General features: G+C 43.7%; 1 non-coding gene across 1 annotated transcript; it reads right to left on the bottom strand.

Moving 5' to 3' along the window:
* Nucleotides 1-7,337: 7,337 nt before the first annotated feature.
* Nucleotides 7,338-7,409, bottom strand: trnah-gug (transfer RNA histidin (anticodon GUG)). The gene has a single exon. It is a non-coding gene; the product is annotated as a tRNA-His (tRNA).
* Between the last annotated feature and the right edge of the window lie 336 nt (nucleotides 7,410-7,745).

Raw genomic sequence — 7,745 nt, 5'->3', positions numbered from 1 at the left:
GTCGGGTGGTGTGGGAATGGCGGTGGAGGAGGACCAAGACCTGCATGTCCTCAGGAGGGTGGCGGAGGGGGGAGTACAAGTGTTCAGTCACTGGGCATTGGGGTTGATTGTTGCCGGTGTCCTGGAGATGTTCTCTGAAGCGCTCTGCTCGAAGGTGTCTGGTGGCCCCACTGTCGAGGAAACTGCATCGGGTGCAATGGATGCAATAAATGGCATGTGTGGAAGTGCAGGTGAATCTTTGATGGATGTGGAAGGCTTCATTGGGCAGCGGGCAGAGCTGGGGGTGTGTGGGCGCAGGTTTTACAATTCTTGTGGTGGCAGAGGAAGTTGCTGGGAGGGGAGCATAGGTCATTGGAGGGCGTGGACTTGACTAGGTAGTCATGGAGGGACTGGTCTTTGCTGAAAGTGGATAGGGGTAGGGAGTGAAACATATCCCTGGAGGTCAGTGTTACTGATGTTTTTTTTAGAAACCCACTGACTCTCACAGCTACCTGGACTACAACTCCTCCCACTACACCTCCTGCACCAATGTTATCCTGTATTCCAAACTCCTCCCCCTCTGCCACATCTGCTCCAAGAGGACCAGTTCCACAACCGAACACAACAGATGACCTTCTTTAAATACCGGAACTTTCCCTCCCATATGGTTGAAGATGCCCTCTAACGCATCTCATCCATGTTCTGCACGTCCAACCATGAATCCCATATCTCCAAACACAACAAGTACAGATCAAGGACACGAGGAAGTTCCTCAAGTTCCATTACACCAATCTCCGCAAACATCACATCATCTGCCGACATTTTCACTACCTCTAAATTGACCCCACCACCAGGGATATATTTCCCTCCCCAAACCCATTCGTTTTCCTCAGAGACCTTTCCCTCCGTGACTACCCATGCCCTCAAGTGACCCACCATTCCCTCCCAGCACCTTCCTCTGCCACCGAAGGAATTGCAAAACCTGAACCCACATTGTACCCCTCACTTCTGTCCAAGGCTCCATCAAAGGTTCACCTACACTTCCACAGATGTCACTTGTTGTATCTGCTGTTCCAGATGCGGTCACCTATAAATTGGATAGACCGTATATCTTCTGACAGAGCACTTCAGAGAACATCTCCAGGATACCTGCAAGAATCAACTCCACTAACCTATGGCCAAACATTTCAACTTCGCCTCCCACTCTCCTGAAGATATGCAGGTCCTGAGCCACCCCCTCGCCACTCCCTCACTACCCAAATGCCTCATCTTCTTCCTTGGGACCCTTGAACCCCATGGCATCAATGTGGACTTCATTAGTTTCCTCATTCCCACTCCCTCATCTGACACCAGTTCTAAACTTCCAGCTCAGCACCGTCCTCCTGACCTGCCCCACCTGTTTATTTTCATTCCCACCTACCATTCCACCTTCCACTCTGACATATCACCGTCAACCTCCACCTCTATCCACCTGCTGCACTCTCAGCGACCTACTCCCCAAACCCACGACCTCCCATTTATCTCTCCACCCTATAGACTGTCTCATTCCTGATGAAGGGCCTTTGCCCGAAACGTTGATTTTTCCTCAGATGCTGACGGACTTGCTGTGTTTCTCCAGCACCACTTTCATCTTTACGGGAATAAGTTGATTGAGAGGGATTTTGGATTTTTCTGTTGTTGACCACAGAATGTTTCAGCTAGTAGAACGTTAGCAAACACCAGTTTAGGGAATAGCTCAAGGTCGGAGCACAAGTGTGGTCACTGCATTAAACAACATTTATTAAGTTTTTAGATTAAAGATGGAGGGCTGAAGTATGCAACTTTGCCCATCAAGACTGATTCACTACTCAATGAGTTGATCATTGATTCCTTTCAAAGTCAGGCTGCTATTGGCCTTGGAGGGGAACTTGCAAATGGTGGCATTCCGTTGAATGTTCCAACCTTGTTCTGTTAGTCAGTACAGCTGTTCAGCTTTGAGTGTTCGGTCAAAAATTCTCGGGTGACTTACTCCAGTGCGTCGTGTAGTTGGTGCACTCTGCTGTAATTGTCCCTTAACGGTGAAAGGAATAAATATTCAGGTATTAAATCGGGGACAATCAAGTGACTGCATTGTCGTCGATGGTGTCCAGTTCCTTAAATGTTTTTGAAGTCACACCCATCTCGAAAAATGGAGAGAGTTCTGTTCCACATCTCATTTGTCCCTTGCAAACGATGAAGGATTCACGGAGCAATGAGTTGAGTTTACAATCCGAAACTGTCTACCAACGGACATGTTTTTGTTGTGAAAGTGTTTATATAGCCGTTCTCAATCCGTTTTTCCCAAACTTTAGCTCCGTAAACGATGACACAGGGGAATTACGTTACAGTAAAGCCATTGAATGTCAATGGAATATGATTAGGTTCTCATTTGTCAGATTTATAATTACTCTATTTCGTCCTTGTGTGGACCAATCTGATTCCAATCGCTCGCTGATTTCAAGTTCCAATTCTCGTCTGTGCTTGAAATTTCAACCGTTGCCTCACATAAGTTTCTCCACCTGCCTTAATAATATGTAAGGACGGTATAAGGGGCAGCAGAGATTTACAAACATGGTGCCAACCCTGTATAAAATGGAGCTCTATAATCACATAATATCAATTATAAACTTCCAATATTCGTGGGATCTTGACAGGACAGATACGGGCAGATGGTTTGCTCTCTGATCTGAGGAGAGCATCAGAGGTAATGAACTCAGAATTAGATACTGCCTATTTAATTCAGAAATGAGGAGGAATTTCTTTGCTCAGGGCCCAGTGATTCTGTGGATCTCTTTCCTGAAACTGTTGTTGGGGCTGATTTATTGTGTAGTTTCAAACTGTGCCAGACAGATATTTAACCAGAAAGTGGATGAAGCCTTCTCGAGGTTAGGCAGGAGAATGGAGGTGAAGATTATCAGATCAGCCATGAGTTCGTTGAATGGTGGAGAAGACTCGATGGGCTGAATGGCCGACTTCCAATCCTATATCATTTGATGTAACGCCTTATTTTATTGATAAGTTTAGAATTCTGAGGGATGGGATGAAGTGATATAAAAGGTTTATCAAACTGATCAGACAGATCAGGAACTAGGCTCATAAACTGATGAACAAGAAATGTGCACACCACAGATGGGTATGTGCAGACACTGTCATTGCTTAAGAAAATTCGTAGATCTTATATTGTTGCCAACTTCGTGATCAGACTGGATGATGGATTGCGGTATGATTCACACAGCAAAAAGTTGTGGAAGAAGGAATGATTTGTTTCATTGGAAAAGTTTTCTGCATTTCCAATTCAATTGACTGTTTAAAATACTGATCAGAACTTTGTGTGGAGTGTTACATTAAAATTCACAATCCCACTGCATAAACTATTGCACCCAATCTCTCCTTATTTGTTCCCCTTTCATTCGATGTAAATTCATAGACAGTCAAGATGGAATGAAAGGAGGAGAGAAACGTTGCACTCTTTTTCATTATCCCAATTTAATTTATAACAGAAACAAATTGCTTAATTACAACTTTGATGAGGTATTGATTTATCACAAATCTCCGGTGCAATGAAGGGCAAGAGCAAGATTCTCCATCCAATGTATACTGAAGATGCGAGGCACAAAGGGAAACCACAGCTGAGTTTGATAGAAGTAGCAGCGAGAGTAGGATTCACATCCACACATGCACAATGGAAGAGCAACCCGCCGCCTTCACCTCTGGGCCACTTCAGCCCATTTCAAAGGGGCTCACATGTGACCACATCAAGATTACATACGGGGCACCGACGGGATAAGAAATTCCCGGAGCGGAATCGAATCCATACCATTATGTTTCTGCTTTCAGCAGAATAATAATACCAGCAAAATCCAAGGAATTGACCTCGTCCTTGGAAGGAATACCTTGTCCTTGATTTATTCCGAGTCGGAAATGTCTCAGAATGAACCAGCAAACATGAAATTCCAGTCAAATTCACACACACATTTAGTCTTGACGCATAATTTCTTCAGATCGATTCTCTCTCACGTGAAGAAGTATATATGGAGAGAGAAGTGAAGGTGATGTTTTAGCTCGATGGTCTTTCTCATATGGCTGAACCTGAACTGGGTAAAATTCCCGGAAATGCAGTTTTGTTCGATTCATTTTATTAATTTTGCTCCACCTTCACTCTGTTCATTCCAATGATCGGAAGTGAATTGGAATTATATGATTGGAACGTTTAATGTTGCATTCAATTTTGCTCCGAATTTATTTCAGCTTAAAGAAAATACTGATGAGAAAAACAGAAGGTTAAACTACAAAACAAGATGCCAGTTTTGATGCTCAGTTACTTTGGTAGATTTCAGTGGGTTTCAAATGAACCCAACATCATGGCGATTGTCCTCCCATGTTTAACCTATTGGATTAAAGCAGAAAATCTATCTCTAAGAGATGGATCACTTCCTATTCATTATGGAATAGCTTTCCTTGAATATATACAAAATCTGCTCTGTTCCATTTATAATGCTTCATGTGGAATATTAATATAAATCTTTCAAAACTCTGAGCTTTTTTTGCTGAATCTTATTCAGGTGCATACGTTTCCGATATTTCTTTACATCTAAAGTCGTCCAAATTAGAAATTGTTTCCTCGAACCTTCTACCCCCTACACCCCACTTTTACACTTTTACCTGACACAGGCTGTCTCTCTCCTGCTGAAACTCACTGTTTGTGTGTCTCTAAATGTGCCTTTCCAAATATTTTGGAAGTGGATTCTCTGAGTGACAGAAATGATGCTCCCATCATTTCTGTGTCCTTCATCGATGGCTTTGAAAACCTAACGTTCAGAAATATACGAACTTGAAAGAGTGAATTTACCACCTATTTACTCTCTTTAAACCTCAAATACTCTGGAAAACTTCTTTTCAGTTTTACTTGGTTAAGTGTCAAATTTTCCAAAACACAAATAAATAAAATTCCATCACCACTAAACGCCATCAGCATCGTCTCTAATGCCTTAGCAGCTCAGTAAACGCTGACAGTGTCCTCTCTGATCGAATCACAAATTCCCTACTATGCAGAAAGTACAGTTCAGTCAATCGAGTCTGTTGGGACACTCTGAACAGCATCTCAACCAGACCGAACTCCCTTCTCTATCCCCGCAGGCCTCTGGCTTGTGATTTCAAATAAACCTTTGGAATAAAACCTGGCAACGTGTGAATGCTGACCTTATCACTGCGTTACCCATGGCTAATTCACTTAACTTACTGAATTCACTCCCTGGACACATCAACTCAATTTAACATGGCCAATACACCTAACCTACAGAATTAACAGCAGTGAGAACCACTGAGAAAATGTACCATCACATTGAACACGATTTGAATCATGTGTAATGGCTGTACACACTGGTAATCCCACGTAGTGAAAGCAAGTTGCGCCCACCAATCCGAATTCAATGCATCCAAACGCGGTTCTACGCTGTACATCCTCATTACTGCTGCTGGAAATGGTTCTGCACTCAGATCTGAATGGGTTTACTCTGTTTTCTTCCTCAGATTGCTGCTTTAAATAAACTAATCAGTCAGGAACAACTCTATATAATGGTTTTCAGAAACACAATATGCAGTTTGCTGAAGTTACGTGTTTGCACTTTCACTGACACTCTCTCTCCCCAGGCGCTGCAGTCCTTCCCCAGCTGATTCAGACAGCACTGTCCTTCCTGTGACATATCAAATCGAGAATGGAAGGCCAAGCATTAATAACCTTCAGTGGGGAACAGATCGACAGGTTTAACACAGTTCCAATGCCCCCAGCGGAGAATTGAGCCCAGTGACAGGCGGGAAAACTAACCACGATACTGTGGAGGACAACAACATCGAAGGAGACCCTTCAGCCTGTTGTGGCCGCACTTGTCCAACACAACTGCTTACCGACCTGAATCAAGTTTTCCATGATTTAGCACATAGTCTTATATGTTTTGCCATCACAAATTCACATCTTTTTTTTTCAGGTTAGAAGGATTTCTGCCTCTCTGACCATTTCCCCAAATCTACTCAAACTTGTCTGCCTTTTCCCGAAATCTCTTGGCCCCAGTGTTCGATCCCTCCATCAATAAGAAACGCTTCTTTCAGTCTATCCTATCCATATCCCTCATTATTTTGTACATCTCAGTCATGTCTTCTCCAATCTCCTCTGCTCGGCGACAAACAACCCCAGTTTGCCCAATCTCTCCTCACAACTGAAACTCTTCAGCCCAGACAATATCCCAGTAAATCACTCCTGCAATATTCCCAGTGCGATAACATCCATGCTCTTCTGTGAGTTGCAAGACTGCACACAATAATCTAGCTGGAGCCGAATGAACTTTTTTTTTACGATTCTGTTACAGTATGCGGGTGTCGCTGGCTCGGCAGTATTTATTGCTGTCCCTAATTGCACAGCGGGTAGTTGAGATTCAACCGTATTGCAGTGAGTCTGGAATCACATGGAGGCCCTAACAGGTAAGAATGGCAGTTACATTCCTTAAATGACGTCAGATGGATTTGTTTTTTTCAACAATTGCCTATAGATTAACAGGAGCTATTAGATTCGTATTTCCAGATATTTATTGAATCCCAATTCTACCATCTAGCATAGTCGGAGTCAAACCCGAGTCCGTGGTTTCTGAATAAACAGTCCAGTGGTCAGTGGTAATAGCGCTCGGCCATTGCAGAAAAGCGGAGATACTGATCTTTTCCAGTGAAGTCGCTTTTCCCCGATACTGTCCTGTGCCATTTTCCTGAGCTTGACCGCCCCACCCCACACCACCCCACACCACCCCACAATAATCTCTGGTCCATGTCGGTAAAAGCTGCTACATGAGCATTGATCTCACAACAGTGGTAACCAAATGGATCAAGCCAATAGGCCCCGATGGTGTGGTTGGGGCACGTTCACCCAGCAACAGTGACTGCAGCCACACAGACTGATCGGTATCAACGTGAGAGTCAGTGTTAGATTCTGCAGTGTCTTAATGAAATAGGAAATGACTCCACAAACACATGATGAAAGAGCAGCGCTCCGAAAGCTAGTGCTTCAATTAAACCTGTGAGACCATAACCTGGTGTTGGGTGATTTTTAACTTTGTACTCCATAGTCCAACACCGGCACCCCCAAATTAATGAAATGGGGGTATGGGATGGAAAGTTCGGTTAGTGATCGTAGGAGGGAAGAAATCTCTGAGAACGGGTGGATTTGAATTCTGAAACACAGAGATGTGAGCGAGCAGAACTTGAAGGAAAAAGTCATCACTTTGGAGAAAATTACCATGTTAAAATAACTGATTCCTTTGTGTTTCACAAAAGACTGGGACAAATGGAGCGATTGCTGCCATAACTCGGATTCGAACCGAGGTTGCTGCGGTCACAACGCAGAGTACTAACCACTATACGATCACGGCATCCCACAGATGAGCACACAAGGTCGCAGCAATAAGTACAGTATCATAAGAAATGTTAGGCAGAGCACCAAATGCACAATATCAGTGCTTACCGAACAGTGCCAGACATGTGAGAACTCCGAATGGGCCGACCGTTTAACTTCAGTGCCCCAAGTGGCTGTGGTGATTCCATCATTAATATGCTGAAGACTGAGACAAATAGATTTCTCTAAAACATCAAAGACTCCGGAGACAGTGTAGCTTTTGTTGAAATGTATGCTGCAATAGCAATGCAGTTTAACATCGGCTCCTTCACCAGCTCCCCATAGAAGGCAGTTACCACTGCTGCCACAGAGT

The sequence above is a fragment of the Chiloscyllium punctatum genome, chromosome 31, assembly GCF_047496795.1.
Source record: "Chiloscyllium punctatum isolate Juve2018m chromosome 31, sChiPun1.3, whole genome shotgun sequence".
Classification (NCBI taxonomy): Eukaryota; Metazoa; Chordata; class Chondrichthyes; order Orectolobiformes; family Hemiscylliidae; genus Chiloscyllium; species Chiloscyllium punctatum.
Note: the sequence above shows the minus strand (reverse complement) of the source record. Positions and strands in the feature narration are given on the sequence as shown.